The sequence below is a fragment of the Cnephaeus nilssonii genome (assembly GCF_951640355.1).
Source record: "Cnephaeus nilssonii genome assembly, chromosome: 5".
NCBI classification, from domain to species: domain Eukaryota; kingdom Metazoa; phylum Chordata; class Mammalia; order Chiroptera; family Vespertilionidae; genus Cnephaeus; species Cnephaeus nilssonii.
Window position 1 is genome coordinate 38,566,844 of NC_137076.1, and position 24,141 is coordinate 38,590,984.

The 24,141-nt window shown below is 35.2% G+C and overlaps 1 protein-coding gene across 1 annotated transcript in view; it reads right to left on the bottom strand.

The window, feature by feature from the left end:
* The window catches only part of GALNTL6 (polypeptide N-acetylgalactosaminyltransferase like 6), a gene marked incomplete at both ends in the record, with an annotated part of 964,759 nt that overhangs the window by 541,566 nt on the left and 399,052 nt on the right, over window positions 1–24,141 (bottom strand). The gene's annotated exons all lie outside the window — the stretch shown is intronic.

Below are 24,141 nucleotides of genomic sequence, written 5' to 3' on the forward strand. Positions count from 1 at the left end.
GACTGTTAAGTAAGATTTTTTAAATCAATGCCCATTCCATCTACCCAGTAATACACAAAGCACACTATCTGATGGCTCAGTATAAACTTTCGTACTTTTCCATGTGGTTGGCAACACAGAGCTACAAATTAGGGCTAGTGTGAGAGCAGGTGTTTATAAATTACTAGATGCTCCGATCGCTGACCAGGCCGAGGGACAACGGGAGGTTGGCTGGCTGTGGGAGGTTGGTTGTGGGAGTGCACTGACCACCAGGGGCAGCTCCTGCATTGAGTGTCTGCCCCCTGGTGGTCAGTGCATGTCATAGTGACTGGTCAACCAGTTGTTCAGTCGTTTGGCTGCTTAGGCTTTTATATATATATATAGACTAGAGGCCTACTGCATGAAATTCGTGCACAGGGGGTGGGCTCAGCCCGGCCTACCCTCTCCAATCCAGGACCCCTTGGGAGATGTCTGAATGCCGGTTTAGGTCATCGGACATCCCTCTCACAATCTGGGACTGCTGGCTTTTTATTGAGTATCTACATGCCCCAGGGTTTACCTGATTTTAACCCTCACACACATTTATTTGAGTATCTACATACCCCAGGGTTTACCTGCCTGATCACCCCTAACAACTCTGCCTGCCTGCCTGATCACCCCTAACCACCTCTGCCTGCTGGCCTGGTCATCCCTAACTGCCCTCCCCTGCAAGTCTGGTCGCCCCTAACTACCCTCCCCTAACTGCCTCTCCCTCAGACCCCACCACCTTGGCTTTGCTGGAAGGACATCCGGATGGATGTCTGGAAGATGTCTGGTCTAATTAGCATATTACCCTTTTATAGTATAGAGCTTGTTAGATACATTCCCATTGTGTACTAGTAGCCCCTTAGTTTTTCACTGCAACATCAACATAGAACTGATTAAAATTTGAGAATAGAATGGTTCCTACTCATCTAGTCTCTAAATTAGTCTTTTTAACATTGCTATATTTATGTATATACATTTTAAAAATAATATTGACTTATTTGATACAATTAACTGCTCTTCCTCTCTATTAAAGTATTTTACCTTACTATATAGATTTTATCTTTTCATTGTGACTTGTTTAAGAATGCCAAAATTTCTGATTTACCTGCTCTAATTGTAATCAAAGCTCTTAGGAGCCTCAGTGAAAATGTTTTGGCATTTTCTGTTTCTCTGTGTTAATTGAACATGAGTAATTAACCTTTCTACTTTATGCTTCTCACTTGAACAAAGTATTACATTTTAAGTTATATTTATTCTTTAGTTGTATTTATTCTTTTCTCTAAATAACAGTTTTTGTTCTGGTAACTCAATTCTAAACAGTCCATGGATACTCTACAGATAATCCATGAAAATCTGAGAATATGTCAAAAGCATCATTTGGAAACAGATATTAGAGTCAGAAAGATAAATTAAATTTTCAAGATAAATAAGATTGCAGTCTAAAAAATACTTCATCAGCAGTTTCCAGGGTTCAACCACAACACAAATGTTAGAAAGTATATCATTAGACACTTCCAAGCAATCAGTCATACAATGTGAATTTGTCACTAATTTAAATTCAAATGGTGATATGGGAACAGTGAAAGCAATATATATATTAAAAAAACTGACATTCCATTTTTTTTAAATTATGAACTAAAGGGGTTTTCTTTTTAGTACTGCAGGTTTTAATACCCTCCAACAACCCTATACTCAATTAACTTTAGATGTTATGGTGACAAATTATAAGGCATATATCTACCATACAGCTTTGTCAAATACTATTATTTAAGTGACATATATTGTTATTTTTCAAAAATAAGTTTTGAGGTTAAGCTAAAAACTTCCAAATAACTCTCAGTGATATCAATTAACCCCTCCCTCCTCAGAAGTAGCCAATAGACTGAAATTTTTTTATTTCAGCATTAACTTAAGTGACATATATATATAAATATATATATATATATATATAAATATATATATATATATATATATATATATGAAACACTTAAGTTATATATATATATTTCATTTTGATTGCTTGATAAACAGTATTTATTAGTTTTATAATTAATATTTTCTATTTAATTTCTAATATTTTAATAAATATGCATATTCTTCATTTTTTGCAATAGGTCTTGGATTAATTTGTCAATCATTAGTCTTTAAAAAGTAAGCAATTGCTCTGCTAAAATGCATCATTATATACCTTTTTACTATCTTAATGATTTCTATTCTTATTTTAATTATATCCTTCCTTTTACTGTTTATTTTTCTTCTGTTCTTATTTCTTAAACATTTTGGATTGGATATAAGTAGCTTTATTCTTGTTAAGAAAGTTTTAAACATTTCTTATTAATTTTGTATTATTAATAATGCTAGATGACATCACATCTATTTACAATATGGTTTACTGAGTATTTTAAGGCCACTATTGAGACCCATTGCTCAGAAAGAAAAAAAAAAAGATTCCTTTCAAAATACTACTGCTCATTGACAATGCACCTGGTAACCAAAGAGCTCTGATGAAAATGTACAACAAGATTAATGTTGTTTTCATGCCTGCAAATTCTGTTGCCCATGAATCAAGGAGTAATTTTGAGTTTCAAGTCTTATTATTTAGGATATGTGTGTGTATACATATATATGTGTGTGTGTTGCCATAGATAGTGATTCTTCTGATGGATCTGGGCAAAGTATATTAAAACCCAACTAGAAACTATTCACCATTCTAGATGCCATTAAAAACAATCATGATTCATAGGAAGAGGTCAAAATATTAACATTAATAGGAGTTTGGAAGACATTGATTCCAACTTTCATGGATGACTTTGAGGGGTTCAAGACTTCAGTGGAGGAAGTAACTGCAGATGTAGTAGAAATAGAAAGAGGACTAGAATTAGAAGGGGAGCTTAAAGATCTGACTGAATCTTATGATCAAACTTGAATAGATGAGGAGTTGCTTCTTATGGATGAGCAAAGAAAGTGGTTTCTTGAGATGGAATTCACTCCTGGTGAAGTATGTTGACATGACAACCAAGGATTTACAATATTACATATACTTAGTTGATAAAGCAATGGCAGGATATGAGAGGATTGACTCCAATTTTGAAAGAAGTTCTACTGTGGGTGAAGTACTATCAAACAGCATCACATGTTTCAGAGAAAGAGTCAATAGATGAGGCAAACTTCCTTGTTGTATTTTATAAAAATTGCAATAGCCATTCCAGCTTTCAGCAACCACCACTCTAGCCAATCAGCAGTCATCAACTCTGAGGCAAGACCCTCCATCAGCAATAAGATTAGATATGACTCTTGAAGGCTCTTTTATTAATAAAATCTTTTTTTAATAAAGGTATGTGCATTGTTTTTAAACATAATGCTACTGCACACTTATAGAGTACACTATAGTGTAAACATAACTTTTATATGCACTGAGAAACCAAAAAAAAATATGTGACTTGATTTGTTGCGATATTTGCTTTACTGCATTGGTCTGGAATGGCACTCGAAGTATCTCTGAGGTATGCGTGAATTCAACTTCCCTTCATATTACTATTTACATTAGAATACTTTAAGCAAATTGTGTGAAATCATTAAGTTTGCCTAACAGAGGTCAGTTAAGTAAAATCTACAATTCAATGCATGACAGGACACAAACTGTTAAAATAATATTCAGATTTGCTGGATTATCCCTTAAATTTAACTGGTACAAAAATAAATTTATTTTAACACAAAAATAAATTATTCTCATTAGCATTCTATAGCAAAAAAAAAGAAAGAAAAACAATTTGACAAGTCAAAAATGAACAAAGAAACTGAAATTACTTTAGAATAAGATGTTCTAAATGTCTTCATTATAAAAAACAAGATTTAAAAAACAATAGGAAAATTGGAATGTGACCATATTTAGAATATCACTTCTCTTTCATGGTAAATTATATGGAATATATTTTAGAGATTCCAATTACATTTTTAAAACTTGAAGGAAATAGCTTTTCTTTGTTCTGAAATCTCATTAAAATAGATTACTTATGTTAATTGCTGCATATTAGACTGTCCATGTTTTTATGTTTTGCTACTAAAGTGTGTATCTTTGCACACTAAAAAAAGAATATATAAAATAAAAGTAAAATTCCACTATAATAATATTCTAGAGTTGAATATTGAAAAGGTTCAGGTAAAAATCATCAAAAAGGAAAACAAACTATTTTAAAAAACCTTTTGTAATCATAATTATGTTAATAAAAGACAGACATTAATTTCATCTAGTTCATGATGAACAGTCTCTCAGAGATAGTTTCTAAAAATCTGGATGATAATACATAGACTTAATAAATCAATGTGTTTATTGTATACTTTCTTCACTTTGTATGTTATAAAGTTCATAATTTATACTAAAAAACATTAGAATCCTATGATAAAAGAAAAACTACTTGACCAGCTACTATAAATTAGTTTTGATTTATTCAAATATAAAAAGAGAAATAGCAAAAAAAGAAATCTATATTATAAAAGGCCTGTGGCCCTAACGCTGTAACAACCAAAGACTGGCGCAGGTGGGCAGGGCTGCGAGCATGGCGAGGCCATGCGGGCAGGTGGGCCCGCGCAATTTTGCGCACTGGGCTTCTAGATCTTTATAATTTACTTAAAAGGGTGTTAATTTGAATTCCATCAAATCACTGGTATTTCAATAATTTCCTGTTCATTTTATGTACAATATATACAATTGGTGTTATTTAATTAACATTAGTATTTTGCCATATATTTACAAAATAAGCAGATGATCTTCCATACTCTCTGCAGCCCTCAGATACTGGTAGCCTTATAATATTTACTTTTGAGGATGACAAAATAGAGGTTGAGTCAAGGTCTCTTTCTGATTCTACTTTGCTACATTCAAGCATTAGTATCAATTCCTTAGAATTGTACTTGAACTCTGAACCTACCACCAAGTATCTCAATAAGGAATTATTTAGAGACCATAAGTTCAATATTAGAACTTTATATAAGAACACATAGCTTATAACCCAGGTGGCTCTTTTGGTTAAGGGTGACTGAAAAAGTATATTCAGAATAACAGCACTTACAATATTCATGGTCTTCTTTAAGAGCTTTGTAATACTCATTAGAAACTATTTCTGAACCTGTTTACTAGTATATGGAAGGGAAATAGGACTTGGAGGTGACAAAGTATTTAATATTCATTGGTGCACCACAAAACCAGTGCAAGTCTTCCTGAAAAGATTATATCTATGGTGTTTATGACATAGTTAGCTGATTTTTTTAAGTTTTATAATAAAAAAGGATTCTTCAGATACATTTTGACTATCATTTTATGTCCTCAGTTAATATTGAAAAAATAAAATAGAATTTTTACCATTGTGTAGAACACTAATGGTGTTGAGAAAAATGGTTAAAAGGTCAGAGTTTTGCCAATTTAAATTAACTTTCTGAACTACATTAATGAGACATATGCATACTTGTGTCACAGGAGGTTAATTTAAATTTCTTTGGAGGAAAACATGTATGCTTTAAGGATTATACACTATAACTAAACTATTAATTCAAGGAGATATTATACTGTTTGTTTGTTTTTTAGAAGTATAAAATGGAACATATGTCTACATTATTAATACGTCATTTAAAAAGATTTGGCACAACCCCTACCCTAATTTCTTGACTGTCAGTCAGAATATTGGGATATTTTAAAAGAAACTAGAACTGAATGAAATTAAGTTATACTTAATGACACATGGATCCAATGTTCTTTTACATAGTTTAAAACAGTTTTTCCAATACAGATCACATACAGAAATGCAATTAAGAACAAGCTTAAGGGTGACTGAAAAAGTATATTCAGAATAACAGCATTTACAGTAACCCTGCTCTTCTATAAGCACTTTGTAATACTCATTATAAACTATTTCTGACCCTTGTTTATATGGAAGAGAAGTAGCACTTGGAGGTGACAAAGTATTTAACACTTACTGGTGCATTATCATTATCACCTCCAGAAAACTTTTCCACCCAGCGGCCTTACAGGGAAGTCATTATTTGGTAAAATTTACGAAGGTGTAGTGCTATGCCTGAGCTGTACAACGGCTGAAACCGATTCTGTCAAGAGATCTCAGCAAAGGTGCAACTTAACCATTAATAAGGGTGAGCACACAGAAATGATAGTACTCACGTCCTCATAAGCCCTTTCATCCCACAGAAAGGCCAAGATGAGAAGAAAATAAGCTCTTTCTCATTCAGCAAATGGAGGATCAAAACACTAGATATCCATCTGAGTAGAACTCCCCTTTCTTGCCTTTATTTCCTCTCTTGCAGTGAAGTGTGCGTGCGTGTGTGCGTGTGTGTGTGTGTGTGTGTTTCTATCATCTATCTATATCTATCTGTCTATCATCTATCTATCTATCTATCTATCTATCTATCTATCTATCTATCTGTCTATCTGTCTACCTCTACATCTATCTCTCTATATATCTATATCTCTATATCTATCTATATCTATTTATATAGTATACTAGTATACCCATATATCTATATCTATTTATCTATCTATCTATCTATCTATCTATCTATCTATCTATCTATCTCTAAATGGCACAGAGATCTGGTTGGTTGCAGTCAGATATTATGGGTTTGGGACCATCATGACTCTTTTAAGGTGCTTTGCACCTGGCTATTATAATGTACAGTGTGTTAATTTTAAAACTTAAATATCAGAAGTTAATTCCTTAGTGGAAGCCTTCAAGTATTGAGTGTCAATTCAACTACACATAGCAATCAATCAATTAGTATCTGAAACTGGCAAAGTGTTAATAATATTCTTTTAATCCTAAGAAAAGCAGAAAGTGTATTATGTGCATTATAAAAGGTCTAATACAAAATACATCACTTATGTCAATATGGCAATTACAAATACATTTTTTCACACTTAAATGTAATGAATTTAAATAGTTATAACTGCTTTTGGAGTTTTGTACCTATATATTCAAATTTGCCTGATTTACCAAAATAGTAGGATATCAATTACATTTGAAATTTTATCAAAATTCAAACTCAACTGATAGACTGTTTTATATGTCAATCAGATCTATATAAAAACACTTAAAAGAAAACTGAATATATATGTAGTTCGATATACATATATATATAGTTATATTTAAATGTAGTTTCTATAAAACCTTAAGTAATGTGGATATAAAAATAACCTTTAGTAATAAGAATTGGAAAAAAACACCATTAGAAAATCCCCCATAAGCCTTAACAGTCACCAAAACACAGGCTGTCAAATTATCTATTTAAAATCTTCCGTAAGCCAGCTTCAAGTTGAAATAAATGCAGACGAATTGCTGCTTTTTTCACAGTGATCTAAGGCTTATCTTAGTTTTGTGACAGGGCCTGTACATAAAAAGCTCTTAATGGAAGCTGAAATTGTCTTCAATTACATCCCATGTCTAATGGTGGGTCAGCTCTTAAAATGTGTCTGACTTTTGTCAAGGTTACCAAATTAATAGGACTCCATGAACCTTTGTCCTTTCTTAAAAGTTAAAACTTAGAGGAATGTACTACATATATGATGTGGGTGTTTTTCGTGTGTGTGTTTTTAAGATTTCCTTATTAGGCTTGGATGTGAACTCACAAGTTTATGCAGAAAAAAATGAATCTGAAGAAGAGTAAGACAAGGGCTGAAGCTGAGGTTCTTTGTAACTGTGGATGCTGAGGGAGTTATGCTCTCTGATTTCAGAAATGGAGGGAACATTTTTCATTTATGGTTTATTAGTTTATCTAATAAATACTAAGAATCTACTGTTTTATATTCTAGGCATTAGGGATACAGCAGTGACATAAACAGGAAACTGTATCTGCGCTCCTAGAGCGGGTGGTCTCATGTAGGCCATACATATGCTACTCTACTGTAATTTGAATAAAAATTGTTTTAAGAGAAAAATTTGCTATTTTCTTTTCATGTATATGAATTATTTACATATATATGTGTGTGTGTGTGTGTGTGTGTGTGTACAAATTTATCTCACTCTGTGCATTAGTTGAGCATTCTTTGTTTAAAAAATATGTTTTTATTGATTTTTAGAGAGAGAGGAAGGGAGAGAGATGGGAACATTGATGAGATAGGAACATCATTGATTGGCTGCCTTCTGCATGCTCCCTACTAGGGATCAAACCTGCAACCCAGGCATGTGCCCTGACCAGGAATCAAACCAGCAACCTCTTTGTTCCAGGGTCGACACTCTAACACTGAGCCACACAGGCCAGACTAGTTGAACATCCTTATTGTATATTTTAGTTTCATTTTGATTAGGGTTAATCATTTGGAAACATATTCCTCTGCACATTTTTATTTAAAACTAGAGGCCTAGTGCATGAATTCGTGCATGGGCGGGGTCCCTAGGCCTGGCTGGTGATCAGGGCCCATGGGGGCTGGCTGGGAGGGAGAAACAGGGGGGAAGAGACCACAGGAGGTTGGCTGGCAGCCAGGGGGAGGGACCAGCCGTGGGGAGGGACCTGGGAGGTTGGCTGACTGGGGGACCACAGAAGGTTGGCTGTGGGAGCACACTGACCACCAGGGGGCAGCTCCTGCCTTGTCAGTGAGCATCATAGCGACTGGCTGACCATTCATTCTGGTCATTTGGTCGAAAGGTCGCTTAGGCTTTTACATATATAGATTCTGAATCTTTGTATGTAACATTGGATCAAATATACTCAATAAATATGTCTTTTCCCATCCCATGCCATCCTGCCACGGAGACAGTGTGAAATAAAGAAATACTATATTTTTTCAACTCTTAATTGATTCACACTCTTGGAATTGAAACTTTTTAGAAACCAAAATGTTTAGTCTTATTTAACATAAGACCCTTCTGACATTGATCTGGGACAAGTTCTGACCCTAATTTAATTAACTCTATCATATTCTGATTTCTTAAAATTCCCTTTTCCTGGAAAAATCAAATAACATGCTTGGAATAATTGTTACCATACCTTATATTACTTGCAACCTCTCTCAAATGGGAATAACCTAATAGATCATGAGCTAGTAACATTTGAAAATAATTGTTGCAAAGAAGCATAGTTTGTTCCTGGAAGTGCCATTATCTCTGACATATGTCATTACTGTACAGTGGCAAAGTTTTCTCTTTTGTGGACTCTCATCCACTCTAATTAATTAAAGGAACTGAAGAAACCAACTCTAACAGCTAAAACCTATTTTTGTACATTTAATTTTGAAAAAGTGAATGATTTCTATTTCCAGGATAAGTAAATGTATAAATACATAGATTGGTTCAACTCACAATAATTTTATGACTATTACCCATAATCAGAAAATATATGATGAAACTCTTATTCAAAGTGCTCATTAGTAGGTAGTGGGGATAAATACAAACTCACATCCAAATAATGTGGAAATTGCAGTGTTATTGACTCAGCGTATTGTGGTAGTAAGTAGAAAATCAACCCAAAGGTAGTAGCCAACAAATTTTATGGGAAAATATAGGTCAACTCCTATCTAAGCACTTTACACATATTCACTTTAATACTTATAAACACCTTATGAGATGGGTATATTATTATACCCATTTTACTCTTGGGGAATCTGAGTCAAGAAATTTTGTTATTATTGTTTTAAGGTAAGCTCTTCAAGGCCTTACAGTCAGTAAGTGGCATAAGCTGACATGGGAGGGTTTCAAAGGAAAGTGAACTTATGGTGTTCTATTAGTCTTAAAAGATTAGTTAGAATAAAGGGCACAGAAAGAAAGAAGTGTTATGGAGATATGTTTCAGGTAGAGAAAACAGGATTTGAAATACACAGGATGGATAAATATATTGTGCGTTGAAGGAAAACTTGTCATCTTGGTTTTGCAATGACAAAAATTGCAAGGTGGAATATAGAGAAAGGTGATCTAGGGAGCTAATTAAGGGCCTCTTGAGGGGCTTTGTTTGCCACACTAAGGATGGGGATTTATTTAGGCCTCCAGAAGCCAAAGGAAAGTTTTGACAAGAGAGATAATTTGGACAATTATCTGCTTGTTACAAAGATCAGTTTGATAATAAGTGATGGATTTCTGTGGAACATAACTTGGGGCAGAGAAACTAATGAATTAATTTATTTGAATCCACTGTAGAATGGAGCTTCAAATGGGGATGACTTAGAAAGTCCTCAGGAACTACATTTGGCAAGATCTGCTCATTCACTGGGTGTGCGATGTTAGGAAAGAAATAACAGGGGACAATTCTCAGGAATCTATAGTTTGGATGAATGATGATGTTATCAAAAGTGGAAGTGAGCCCAGCCGGTGTGACTCAGTGGTTGAGTGTTGATCTATGATCTGAACCAGGAGGTCATGGTTCAATTCCTGGTCAGGGCACATGCCTGGGTTGCATGCCTCAGTGGGGGGCATGCAGGAGACAGCCTACTGATGATTCTCCCTCATCATTGATGTTTCTATCTCTTCCTCTCCCTTCCACTCTGAAATCAATAAAAATGTATCTTTTAAAAAGTGGGAGTGAAATTAGGAGGAAGAGTAGTTAAAATTGAGGAATTTTGGCACATTAAGTTTGAAATATCTGTGGGGTCATTTAAGCCCAGAAGTCCAGTAGTTTGATGAATGTTTGGGTCAGAAGCAAGAGAAGAGTTTAATTGTATAGAAAGTAGGAACTGGTCACTCAAAGATAGTGCACACAATAACATGAGCTGTGGGTGGTGAGTGCAGCTCTGAGAAACACCAATGTTCAAGGATAACGAAGAGGAAAAGAAGTCTATGAAAAGCCAGAGAAAGATTGTAAAATCATGCCCTGAAAAAGGAGTGATACAAGCAATGTCAAATGAAACAGAGAGGTCTAATACTGAATTATGATCACACTAGAGACCCGATACACAAAATTCATGCAAGGGGCTCCGAGCTGCCACCTCGGCCCTCGCAGCAGCCCCAGCTTTGTCTAGAAGGTCCCCCGGAAGGTCATTCAGAAGGTCATTTGGCCGTCTGGTCTAATTAGCATATTACACTTTTATTATTATAAATAGATAAATTAAATAAAATATTTTATTCCCTAAATAAGATTACCTAGTTAGTGAAAATAAATAGGTTAAGATATGAATTAATTGTTTAAACTACTAGATTAATTATGAAATCCTCATATAAAGAGCTCACTGGGTTCTATAACACTCAGAATTACAAGTAGCCTTTACAAGTTCAAAAGGAATTGATGAAATCGCAGGGATGCCAGATGTCTCTGAGTATAGTGTGTTTGCCCTTTATCTACACTAATTAAAGAGAAATATGCAAATTGACCATAACTCCACAACACCCACCAGCCAATCAGGACTGAGTATACAAATTAACCCAACAAAGATGGCGGGTTAATTTGTATACGCAGGCATGAAGTGAAGACTGAAGACTGAAGAGGCTTGGCTTCTCCGCTGCAGCCGGAGCAAAGGCCTGGGTCCTGGGTGCCAGAGGAAAACCAGTGCTGGCAGCCAGGGGAAGAAAGGCCTATTGCACAAATCTTCGTGCAACGGGCCTCTAGTAAATGTATAAGGGGTCCCCCTACCACTGTGCTGCAACTATTGAAAGGTGATAGTCTTTAAAGAAAGAAGCAGTTATTTGTTTAATACTTTTTATATCCTATAAAGCTTAGATGTTATTCTGTACTCAAAGTTGTTGGAGATAGAATGAGAGGTCATCTAGTTCAATTCCAGCTTGTTATATCCTTAACAATAATGGTCACAATTCATTGAGTGCTTACTTTGTACCAGGCTAAGTTCTAATTGCTCTATATGTAAGAACCCAATTTCCCAATGAGTAGTTGGTAAGTGAGATACATAACTTGTTCATGGTGACACAGTGAGTATAGGTAAAGCTAGGATTCATAATCTATGCACCCCCTCCACTCATGGCAGATGAGGAAAGGCAGAGTCACCTGCTGATATGTTTACTTGGTGATTAGAGTGTAGCATCAGCCAGGGTCCCTTTCTTAAACACCCTGTCCCATTTTCTACCTTTTTGTCTCACTGTTGATAAAATAAGAAAATGTACTATATTTGCAGACACTAAAATGAATGGAAGAGAAGAACATGCTGATATTATTTATCATTCATTGTCTTGGCAAAAGCTCCATCCTCGGTTCAATTTCCAGGCCAACTACAGAACTCTAACCTAGAAGCATTTTCTAAGACCTAGCATGTCTGAAGCCCAGCAGCAATGTGAGGTACTGTGGCAACCATTTCACTATGCACATTGGATTTCAGCTCCCTTGTAGATCTCCTCTGACCCTAAAATGAAAAGTGCCTTGAAGAATTTGAAAAGATTTGCTGTATCTCTTACCAGTGATGCTTCAATGATTTCTCTCACCAGAAAAGAGCCTTTACCATACCAAATCATCAGAACAATATCAACCTCGTGGCTGTGAGTTTGCCATAAAATATGAACTATTTTACAGTATAGACTAAGAGAATTTTCCCTAAAGTTAAAACAAAAAAATTACCCTTCTGAATTCTGAAATAGGTAAAAACAAAGTTTAGCTATGTTAACTGGCAATACTTCTGAAACTTGAAACATACGTTTGGCATGATACATGTACTTGTGGGACTATTTTACACACTAGCCTAAATATCAGGTATCAATACATTAAACCACAGATTGTGTTCATGCCTTTCAATTACAGGGAGAGATGAAGGAAGAAAATTCATGAACAAGCTAAAGAAAACAAATGCAAGCTTCTATACAGGGCTTGAAAGTAATTGTCTCTGGCCTGCACGCTGTTTTAATCTTGGATACCTGAATTTGGATTGCATTATTTTACACATTAGATTTTCCCTCTGGATGTCAGTCATATACTGCAGAATTATATCACCATTGAAAGTGCCCATCACTATTTTCCTCCAAATTCTACCTGCCAGCAAGATCATGTAATTTGTACCAAGAGCAGTTCAATCACAAAACAGTTCAAACCACCAACCTTCTGGAGTAGGTTACTCAGTCAGGTGCAGTAGTTCTCCCCACCCCCCCCACCCCAATTTCACTCTTCCTGTCCTAAGTAAGTGTCCCCCAGGAGTCTCCTGTGCTGATGATTCAATTCTGGGAACCAATCATCAATTCCCTGATCCCTAGTAACAGTGGACTTAGCTACCACTCAGTAATTATGCTATTGATTTGGAGGAACAAGTCATCTGTGCCCTAAAAATTAGAAAGTGGGCAGAGAACTACAAGATACTTTTGGAATCTGTCATGTCACTGTAGGAAATGTAGTTTCCTAGATACCCTATGAGTAACATGGAGACAGCCATCATTCAGTGGGTCTTATTTATTGGCACCACACACCAGCTACGAGAAAGCATCCCCATACCAAGAGAGTGCACACGTAAGGATGTATACATCATCCATGAGCTGATAGCTTTCAATCTATTTGGGCTTATTGCCTGCTGCTTAGAAGCTGCAGATATTTCCATCTAGACATGGATCTTGGGGATTATACCTTTCTGACTCTTTGCCCATCAGTGTGACTTCTCCTTTTGAGTTATAAATCCTTTTGCAATGAGGGACCTATGTGGTTATAGACGACGGCCGTGTCACCTATGATCTTAGGTATGTCATCAGGATTGTCATGCCATTTGGCTTTCTTCAGGGCTTCATACTGATGTATCGGGATTTTGAGTAAAGAAAAAATGTATTTGACAACAACCAGCAAAAAAAATTGTTTAGGGATTCTCAGTAGCTTACCATACCACTGAGAGTCATCTTGCCAGAGCACATTTGGACTTTATTTCAATAGAGATACCTCTACCCACTCATATGTCACCTTTCATGGAGAAGTGTGACAAAGTGGTTTGGTCCGTAGGTGCAGATATGGGCTGCTTGTTGCCATGCAATCTGGAGGAATCTCAGATGCTTTAGGAGTGGCCAGGGATCCCAGGGCCAGTTGGTTACACTGGGTCTTGTGGGACATTACATCAAGGCCACTACTGCTGGGATAGGAAGCCCCAGTTCCAAGGGAATCTGAGCTTGTAAGTCTCTGTATGATAGTGTTTTATTAAAATTTAACAAACCTGTACTGAATCATAGCATTTAATGCTTTTATTACTTAGAAAAAATTGATGTAATTTACTTTAAAATTTTTCCAAAGATCAAAATAAGCGCATTAAACTTTGCAAGCTGAAATTTGCCTTTCTGTATATGTAGACACTATTTATCTGACTCTAGTTTGGGGAAGTTACCTCTATCATTGTGAAATGAAAATTATTTATGGTTAAAATAAATCTTGCAATTTCTCGTAGCATGTTGCAATGGTTTAGACCCCCAAGCAGTTTGTAAATATACACTGAGTGGCCAGATTATTATGACCACCTGACATTTGTAGGCATATTAGCCGTACACTGCATCGTATGGGATATGGAAGCCGAAGGCCTGTTCGAACACCTTTGCCGTCTGCAGTTACCAAGATAAAACGTCTCTAATTCACACAGGAACACAAGGATTGGACAATTGAGCATTGGAAAAAAGTCATGTGGTCCGCTGAATCACGTTTCCAGTTGCATCATGCAGATGGCAGAGTGAGAATTTCGCAGAAACAGCATGAAAGCATGCACCCCACATGCATGAGTAAAATCCTTCGAGCTGGTGGGGGCAGTGTTATGGTTTGTGGCATGTTTTCCTGGCATGGTTTGGGCCCTTTAATTCATGTGGAACAACGTCTGAATAGCACAATATATGTAAGTATTGTTGCTGATCAAGTTCATCCTATCATGTTGATGGCATATCCCAATGGAGATGGCTTCTTCCAATAAGACAATGCGCCATGTCACGGTGCTCGTATTGTGCAGGAGTGGTTTCAAGAACATGAGGGAGACTTTACCTTGCTTAGGTGGCCCCCACAATCACCAGATCTCAATCCAATTGAGCATTTGTGGAACTAAGTTAAAAGAGCCATCAGGCAGCTGGTTCCACAACCATCAAATCTCACAGAACTGGACAGTGCTATTCCTCAGGCATGGTGTCAGATTCCTCGCATCACCTTTCAACATCTCGTGGAGTCAATGCCAAGAAGAATCGCTGCAGTACTGAAGGCAAAAGGTGGCCCAACGAAGTACTGATGGGGTGGTCATAATAATCTGGCCATTCAGTATATATTTCATATAGAATTCTTTATCAGGGTTTTAGGGAAAAAGGCGGAAAAAAATAAAAAAAAATAAAGGATATGTATCTAATTAGTATACAACCCAATGCTGGGTGTTCAGTCAGTCACTCACCCCTTTATTCCTAGTCCAACTTCTCTCTGTTCCAGAATTACTCTCACCTTCTAGGGACATTTTGCACCAGAGTGGCCCTGGGCAATCTATAAAATGCCTTGGCTTCTGTGAAATGAAGCAGCCTTATTAGGCTGCCTAACTCTGGAATGATACATCTAGAATAAGGACAGAATCAGATGACCTGCACGGGGCTAGCCTAAAATCCATTCACTTATCTCAATAAATTCTACTTTACATAAGCCTGTATAAAGCTACATAAAACACACTTAACTATGTTTTAGAACCCGTTTTATGGCTGTGTGAGCCTTTCGGGATGTTAGAAATACTGTTTTCCCTAGGAGGACTGGCCCCCTGCAGTCCTGGCAGGGCCTTATAGATACTCGAATTTGTGTGTTCAGGTCATTATAATTCTCACGAATCCTCCACTCCAAGACTTGTGTGTACAAAGTGAAATGATAGTTTCTATTACAACCCTGATCCCAAGGCAAAAAGTGGGCAATAAGTTAGATTCCATTATTAGAATGTCTATATATTTATAGTATAGTTTAATTACATTCAAGATAGTTATCAGAATGGTTCAAGTTTCTCAGAATTAGACAGAGCTCAGGATAAAAAACTGTACATTTTAGTTTAAGCTAACATATATCTAAGCCTGTAAAATTGTCCTAGTGTGTTATCTTTCTGAGTCTCCATTTACTCATCTATAAAATGTTACAAATGTACCACGTCATCTACAAATTCCTTCATCTCAAAGATACCATCATTCTACTGGGGAATTGTTACTCAGTGGACGTAAACTTGTTCATTCTTAATAGAATAATTTAATTAAAATGTGTTTCATTAACACAAAAACATTTGATGTTGAAAACAGCTTATCAAAAATCTTGACTGATGAGAGACTGTTAATTTTCTAAGTGTTATAATTCAGTATATAGGAGGAAATATTTGTGTGTTTTTGCATTGTGTCAATGAAATCATTTTTTGAAAATCAAGATCAGATGGATATTTAGACATCAAAAAGAGCTGCTTGAAATACTGAACACTGTATTATTAATGCTCACCAGCTGAGGTTTGCTGACAAGAGTAATATGCATAAAACATAACCTTTTATTTTATCTCTGAAAGCTATGCCTGCCCGAGATCTGAAGCCCAAATCCATAAAATGGTTTCATACAAGTGACACCCTACTCAAAACAGCTGTCTGCAAGGAAACTAAATGGAATTTAATCTGCCATAAAATAAATTGCACAATTTCTTTTTCTTGAGTAAGTCATGCCTTTGTGGCATTGGTGAACTGTAACAGTTTTGCTTTGAAAAGAATCAGCCCCATTCTATGCCAAACCCATATTAAGTCAACCACCTGAAAGTTTCCTTCAGAAATAGCAATTGGAAAGCCAGGTCAGCTTGTCCATCACCTGATGAGAGGGCTTCCCTACTAAATCTTTATTTTTTTAATATATTTTTATTGATTTCAGAGAGGAAGGGAGGGAGAGATAGAAACATCAATAATGAGAGAGAATCATTGATCGGCTGCCTCCTGCATGCCGCCCACTGGGGATCGAGCCTGCAACCTGGGCATGTGCTCTTGATTAGAATCAAACCTGGGACTCTTCAGTACGCAGGCCAACACTCTATCCACTGAGCCAAACCAGCTAGGGCCTGCTAAATCTTTAAAAGAACTAATTTAACACATTAGCCCTAAGTCATTGTTCTACCCAAACATAAGTAGGTTTAATGATGCTTGTTATGAAGAAAGGACATATGAAACTAGCATATATTGTCAGTCATTTAATGTAAAAAAGTAACAACCTCAGATGCTTCAAACTAATATTGAAGAAGAGAAATGAACTGCAAAAGAGTAATATACTAGTCAAAAAATGACAATAAGATGAGATTCACCATCTCTTCAAAATAAAGTTATTGGAAAAAACTTTAATAATAACTCAAAGAGCAAATATAAATATTTATAACGCCCAAATAGACTACTTTATATGGGCATTTTAAAAGGACAACTCACAATAAAGGAATGGTATGTTTTAATGTGTTGACTTCATTCCCTTAAGTACACAAAACATTTTTAAATGATAAAGCAAAAGAAAGCAAATTTTTTCAACTGTGAACTTTGGTCTAATATTATATGTAATATCTAACATACATTCAACCTAGGAACTTAGGTTTTGCCTCTTCATCCTAGTATACATTTTCCAAAATACTTACTTTTGAGTTGAAAATTAGCCTAGAAACCATTCATTCTGGTGACTTCATTCTCTCAAACTACAAACTCATATTCTACATTAGAACAGTTTAAAATAGTTTTTGTTAAATCTAACTTCATAAAAATGTCTATTTGCATTGAAGTTGCAACACATGTATCTTTGCAAATTCAAGATAAATCTTACTGAATCTTAACTGAAACTTAATTTCATCAAATTTAGATATGCTATTGCTTTCCTTAGAAGACAGAAGACTATAATTCCCATAAGAATCATTAGCAATGCTCTGAACCTACCAGTGCCAGTGTTATAAATATAAAGGCTAATTTATAAAACAATCTGTTAAGAATACATATACCCTGCCCTAGCCAGTTTGGCTCAATGGACCGAGCGTCGGCCTGCTTACCAAAGAGACCCGGGTTTGATTCCAGTCAAGGGCACATACCTCAGTTGCAGGCTCCTCCCTGGCCTGGGCCCTGGTCAGGGCACTTGCAGGAGGCAACCAATCCATGTGTTTCTCTGACACCGATGTTTCTCTCTGTCTTTCCCTCTCTCTTCCACTCTCTCTAAAAATCAATGCAAATATATCTTTGTGTGAGGATTAAAAAAAAAAAAAGGAATACATATACTTTTAAAGTATCTCAAGATCATTTATTCTAATCTTTAAAATAAGCACTTATTCAAAATATGTTTCTACTAGAATGAATAAAGCATTCCAGTATTAATTATGAGAACTGCAAGTGTGTGTGTGTAACCCTCAGTAACAGTCTTGAAAACGAGAGATTATACACATTTGCTCTGTAGGAAGAAACAGATATAACAAAATGCTATTCCAAACATTCATGCAAAGGGAAAGCTCATTAAGGATACAAAACTCTCAAGATTATCACCAGATAAATTCTTTTATGTAGACATCTACATCATGTGAGATTACATTTTTAATTTAAAACCGGAGGGAGAAATCCAAAAGTGCTTTGCCTTCTGAGAAAAATTCTACTCAATGCATATTCTGTCACTGATGGCTAATTACTCATATTTTATAAATGCAAGGAGACTTTTTATTAGTTAATTTTGTAACTTCCCAAACTTACTCTGGGAAGTAGGTTCATTTCCCTGTGACCTTGAGAACTCATACTCTTTTACATTCATATTTATGACCCTTGGAAATAGTACCACTCTATGTCTTAGACTCCCTTTTAACCACAAATGCTCAACTAATTGGTACAACACAGCTATTTTATTAAAACTATCCATTTGACCGCTGTGCAACACGATATACACATTTATCGTCAGAAAAACACAGCAGCTTTCTTTCAATTCTTTGGCAAATGATGCTGAATTTCTAAACAGAAACGTACACAGTTATAGTTTCTTAGTTTGTACTACCTATTAATATTTATGATTATCTTTTGATTTTAAATTAAAACATTTTTACAATTTAAAATATATGAAATCGAAGCAACCCCAAGATTCATTTACAGTGACTAGCTCTCAATAAATCTGAGACATAAAAATTGCTTGTCTCATAGTCTAGTGGAGTATCTGATGGAATACCAGCACTAAAGCATTTTTGTTGACTGTCATCTCAGAATCTTTATATGCACTTTAGTGTTAGTATTTCATCATATAAAATAAAAATGCACTACCATTCTTCTTCTGTTTTACAGCCTTCTCACACTGATGATATCTTCCAACTCTGGAAAGCTGTAAAACTCGTGCTAACTGATTTGTCTGCTTATTGAAACTTTCCTTAATGTATACTCAGAGACTATTTGAGTAAAATGGGACCTGAAATTCAAGGCTCAGTTCATTTGGAAATTGATTTAAAAGATTTCTACTATTTAAAAAATGTATAAACACTCAACCATGTGAAGACTCTATGATTTTTATGGTAATATGGATCTTTAAGGAAACTGTTTTCACACACACACACACACACACACACACACACACACAAACATACACACACACACACACGGTGTCCCCCAAAAATATATACATACTTTAACAGCTTTAGATCAGTTTTGAAAATGAAATGTATTTTAATAAACACTGTCTTTATTATATATGTATATTATATATGTACACACACACACACACACACACATATATATATGTATACACACACAACACACATACACACACACACACACACACATATATATATATATATATATATATATATATATATATATATATATGTTCTTGGCATAAAAATTATTGAATGATTCCAAAGCAAAGTATATCTATAAAATGTTAAAAGGCATTTGTATAACAAAGAAGGAAAAATGTCCAAGGAGGAAATAATGGCAGTAAAGTGAGACTGAACATAAAATACTATCAAATGAGCTCATACGAAAGCAGAGCAAATGTCTCAAATTTGTGAAAATGCCAAATCCTATCAAAGAAATGTAATAATAAATGCAAAATAATGCATAACATTCTATCTCAACCTTTCCTTTACAGATCTATAAGTACAATATGCATTATATACTAAACAATGAGAAGAAATACAAACATTTCATCACAATATATATAAGAAACAGTTTTTTTGAAACTATGCTGTTTATGTACCCATATTACACACTGAATCATAAAATCCCAATTTGAAACATATGACAGTTAATTTGAAACTCTCATTAGCATAAAAATTACATAAAGATAATATTAAAATGCAGCTTCTGATCTGGATAGGGCCTGAGAGTCTGCATTTCTTCTCAGCTTCAATGTGATGCTGCTGGCCTGGGGAGCACACTTTGGGCAGCAACCAGACATGCTATGTGCAGAAAAGTACACTGGAATTTTTTTAGTGGCTGGCTTTGCTAGACTATAGGATAGTTTCAAGTCTATGATTTTCCCTCTAACTAGTACGTAGAGCATATCAGGTCTTTATGAAACTCAACTACCTACCTTTCCCGATGAGGACGTTTGAAACCAGCAGGGGCAATAGCGAGTGAGTGAGTCTGAACGTGTGTGAGTACAGCCAATGCGCAGCAGGACTTCCATACTGGCATTTAGGAAAGTGTGTCAGCAGCTTGCCTGTACTATCCACAATTTAAACTTGCATTCATCTAAGCAAACTGAGTTTAGAGAATTGTCAGGTTCAAATATATCCTATCTCTGAGGTTAAGCCCCAGCTTATTTCACACACTTCAACATTTTCCATGTGGATGCTGTTAAGGTTGCCTGGAATTGGGAGATAAGCCCAGGATTAGTCCTGCTTTAAAGTCATCACGAAGCCTTGTTATAGGCCCCAAAGTTAAGTTGTTAAATGTATTTCTGAGAGCTTACTAAAAAAAATATATAATCACATTCACTCACTTTGGTAAGCTTCGGATAGCAAAAACATAGTGCTATTGTTGAAAACTTACCTGCAGGCATGTACCTTCGTGTTGTTATCGACAGTAGCCTTATGTCCTGAGCCTAAAACAATATTCGGTTTACCAAGCTTGCTCAAGGAAGAATATCTAAACTGAGACTACTAGATGGGATACTCACTTTTTTTAAATCATTTTGATAACTGGGTCAAACTTCTTCAAGTAGATTTTTAAAAATCACTTTGCAATGTTCATAATTATTCAGTAATTATAAATTATTATAGTATTTTCTTTCTCTGTTGTTATGAAAGCAACTACTCCAGAATTTTCCAATCACTATATTGCTTACATTTTTGGAACTAGCAATTCCAAGTGATATTAACCTTATGTTATTAATATGGCTAATATGTTTACTTTCCTTTTATTTATTGTGTGTGTGTGTGTGTGTGTGTGTGTGTGTGTGTTTTGTTTGGTTTTTGCATGTATAGCTACTCTATTGACCTGGAGGACATAAACAATAAGGCAGCAATATCTGATTAAATCTTATCAAACTTTTATTGCCCTTGGCCAAAAAATATTTCAGAATAACCAGGAGAGCTATAGTGCAAAGATATTGGATGCATACTGAACTTCTAATAATGTGGTCTTGGAATTGGAATATATTTCTAAAAATAAATATAAAATATAAATTTATATATTAGAAGCTTATGATTTCTGTGTTGTCACAAAAAAGTATAAACATACTTTATAATATAAAATAGAATAACTTTTAACTTCATGGCTATAGGTCAGGGGTCCTCAAACTTTTTAAACAGGGGGCCAGTTCATTGTCCCTCAGACCGTTGAAGGGCCGGACTATAGTTTAAAAAAAACTATGAACAAATTCCTATGCACACTGCACATATCTTATTTTGAAGTAAAAAAACAAAATGGCAAAAACACCCGCATGTGGCCCGCGGGCCGTAGTTTGAGGACGCCTGCTATATGTAATATCAAAATTAAAAGGAACAGAAAAACATCTCTTAGAGGCCCTGTAAAAAGAGATGCCATGGGATAGTTTCCTTCTAAGAGTGAATATAATCTTATAAGGAATTTTGATCACCACTCATGTAAGACCACTCATATAATTTTAGGTGGGTTCTACTTATTCTCCTTTTGATGAAAGTCTAGAATTTAATTTTTCTTTAAAATATGTAGTAAATTAACAATTTATAAATGTAGATATTTTTAAAATGTTAATGTAGTTCTGATTTTTCCAACATGGTGCACAGTACCAAAATTTGTCACCACATGCCCTCTGACGCTGTTGCATCTGGATATAATAGGTAGATAGGGGGATGCATGGATAGATAAATTATTGTGGACTAGATCTGATAAACTGAGAGGATCTCCTCAGTATGGAGAATATCTATATTATAGTAGCAGGTAAGTATTTGGTAGAGTAGAAATCAGTAATTGAGAACAACTACTCTCCTGTGTAGTGCATAGTTCACTCAACCATCCAAGACAGCTCTCCATCAAAACCTTTCCATGTGGAGCTCTTTACATAACTAGAGAGTTACTTATCCCTATGTTGATAAAAAAAAAAAGTCTGAGACTTAGGGAAGTTAGTTTATCCAGTGTCATAATAATTGGTGATGAGATTCTAAGCTGTGTTTGTTAATGTTTTATATTTCCAATTATTCAGAAAGCAGGGTGGTATCTTTTAGGTCTATCTAAATCCTAATATTTTATCAGTTGAGATTTTGTAATCTGAGATATAAATTTCGAAGAGTCTCTCCTAATCCATGCAACTTTGGAATTACAATGTATTCTAAAAGATAACAGAAGTACTTTCATAAAATATTTCTTTCAAAGTTTACTTTTACACATATTGACACATTCATATAATGAAATGCAATATGCAAATAATTTAACGCTTTGAACATTTAATGATCATAAAGCAATACTTTCAACTTGTGAGTTCATAGGACTAGAGTATCTATGATTTACCAAAGCATTATTATTATTTTTTTTAATATATTTTATTGATTTTTTTACAGAGAGGAAGGGAGAGGGATAGAAAGTTAGAAACATCGATGAGAGAGAAACGTCGATCAGCTGCCTCCTGCACACCCCCTACTGGGGATGTGCCCGCAACCAAGGTACATGCCCTTGACTGGAATCAAACCTGGGACCTTTCAGTCCGCAGGCTGACGCTCTATCCACTGCGCCAAACCGGTTTGGGCATTATTATTATTATTTTAAATGTTTGATAGGAAAGTCAAAATCACCATTAGTATCCCAAATAATCCTTTTTCTGTTACTTTACTAACAGTAATTACACTGAAATCTTCTGGAACTCACTTCCCAGGTAACATTACATGCAGGATAGTCCATCAGAATTACTACTGTACAGAAGATGACAGTTATTTGAAGTCAATCTAAATGTAGATGCCACTATTTTCTACCTCTTTAAAGACTTTCAATTAAAAAAAGAATACATCTGAAAAATATTCAGCAAAAAATGTTGTACAAACCACAATTTTCTATTACCAAGTGTTTCCTACTATGTCACCTCCAGGTCAAAATTCTGCTGTAATAAATAGTTTACCAAGACCAAGTTAATTATGTAGAAAATTCTCCACACACACACACCGTCTGATTTCTCTTAGTACCAGTCAACCCAAAAAGACCAGTTATTTGGTGTGTGCAGTCTGAGATCTCTGTTCTCTTGTTCATTCCTTTATAGAAAAGCCAAGTTTTAGCTTTCACACATTAAATGCCTATTTTTAGTCTGAGATAAGAATGACTGTTTTGAAATAAATAGCCTCAATTAGAATAAAAAAGAAATCAATGTTACATAAATAAAATTTTAAATAATAAATTTCAAGTTTAGATACTGGGTTATGCTCCTAGGTAATACTGAGTGCACATCTTTCAAAGCAAGGCAAGGCAAAAGCTGCTTTAAAATCAGCATAAATCACCAAGTTGGTAGTTTACTATTTTAATGGAATGATGTTAGACAACCTTATTTTTGTCATACCAATATTAATATTAGGCAGATCCTGAATCAGTATTTGAAGTGAATCACTGAAGACTAGAATTCTCTTAAAGAAACCTGAAAACTAACATGCTAAGCAGTTTTACATTTACAGAATTTTTGAATACTATGAAGAAAATGGTGGTTTTTGATGCAAATAAAATTTCAAAACTTCAATTAACCCATATGATTTCAAGATGTATTCTCTTGTGAGGCATAAGAATAATATGCAATCAAACTATTTTACTATCATTCTCTCTTACAGATGTACAGCATTTTAAGCAGAGCTCTTTCATGCAATAAGGTAGAAAATTATACCCTCAAATAGATGAA